Source organism: Acinonyx jubatus, chromosome E4 (genome assembly GCF_027475565.1).
Source record: "Acinonyx jubatus isolate Ajub_Pintada_27869175 chromosome E4, VMU_Ajub_asm_v1.0, whole genome shotgun sequence".
NCBI classification, from domain to species: Eukaryota; Metazoa; Chordata; class Mammalia; order Carnivora; family Felidae; genus Acinonyx; species Acinonyx jubatus.
Window position 1 is genome coordinate 9307825 of NC_069395.1, and position 1454 is coordinate 9309278.

Below are 1454 nucleotides of genomic sequence, written 5' to 3' on the forward strand. Positions count from 1 at the left end.
ACTGGAGGAGTCCTACTGCTCTCCGGCTGCACCCCAACAAAAGTTCCCTTTCAGGCTTCAGCCTTGTAGGGCCCTCTCCCAACTCACATGGGGCCTAGACTGTGCCAGCTGCTATTCTAAGAACTTTAAATATAACAATTCACTGAGTACAACAATCCCAGGGTGGAGTTGTCATTTTATTCCCATATAACAGATGAGAACACTGAGGCACAGGGAGATTATGTGACCTGCTCATGGAACTAGGTGTGAATGCAGAAATCTGCCTCCAGAGGTGGGAGCGGCTGTGAATCACCAGAAAATACTCCCTTTCTAATCAAGTGACTAATTGCCCACCTCTGAAAACCCAGCTCACTGAAAAGTATTAACTGGTCAAAATGACATTCATGACCATTCTAATGTTTTCATAAATCCTAACTCCGCAGGAACCTCAGTATTTGTGATTTCAGACTGGTTTGAAAGGGCCTTGCATTTTGGAGGGAGGGTGCCCTTCATTTAACCCCGTCCGATTACCCTTCTCTGGGGAGAAAGACTCTCGGGAGTCTCTTACTAAGGAGGATGGTGTTTCCAAGAGAGGAAATATTTAGAGCTAGCCGCTGACATATTTTGGCAAACGGGAGGGGGAAATTTTTTCATCTGGGGAAAACACAAGTTTTTAGCCTGAATAATGGGCAAACGACATTAACTCTTTGCTTCATCTTTTTACTTTTATTTTATTTTTAAAATTTACCTCCAAATTGGTTAGGATAGAGTGCAACAAGGATTTCAGGAGTGGAGTCCTTAAAGCCCCTTCCCCAAGTAGCCCATCCCCCCTCCCACAAGCCCTCCAGTAACCCTCCGTTTGTTCTCCATATTTAAGAGTCTCTTCGCTTTTGTCCCCAGTCTTCGCTTCCTCTTAACCTCCCGTGCTCGTTGGGATTTTGCTTCCCAAGCCCGGGGCGTTGCCAGTGCCCCCATTACCCGATCTGCCCTTGTAGCTCTTCGCCCCCCTTTGAAATAGACGGAGCAAACCCCACGAAAGCGCCGAGCGCGTGTGTCCTGTCCCTCGGTCCGCCGGAGGTCGTCGGGGAAAGGGTTAACCGGGCAGCGGGGCGGGGGGAGGAGGGCGGCCTCACACCTCTCCGGGAGACCTCGGGCGGCGGCGGCGGCGGCGGCGGCGGCGGGGCCCGGGAGGGGCGGAGGCTGGGGCTGGACGCCTCGCCGCCTCCGCCTCGGCGAATAGCAGCGCGCTGCCCGCCCGGATTGGAGCAGCAGCATCACGCTGACCTCCGCCTGGGCTGTAAACCGAGCCGGCCGCTGCGGGCAGAGGCAGGCTCTCGGAGGCTCCGGGAAAGGCAGCCCCACGGCCGAGCTCCGCGCGGCTCGCAGGGACCCGTGCAGCGCCCCAGCCGCGGCTGCGGGGAGCGGGGGAGCCCGACGCGGGCGCGGGCGGGGAGCGTGCGTCCGTCGGCAGCAGC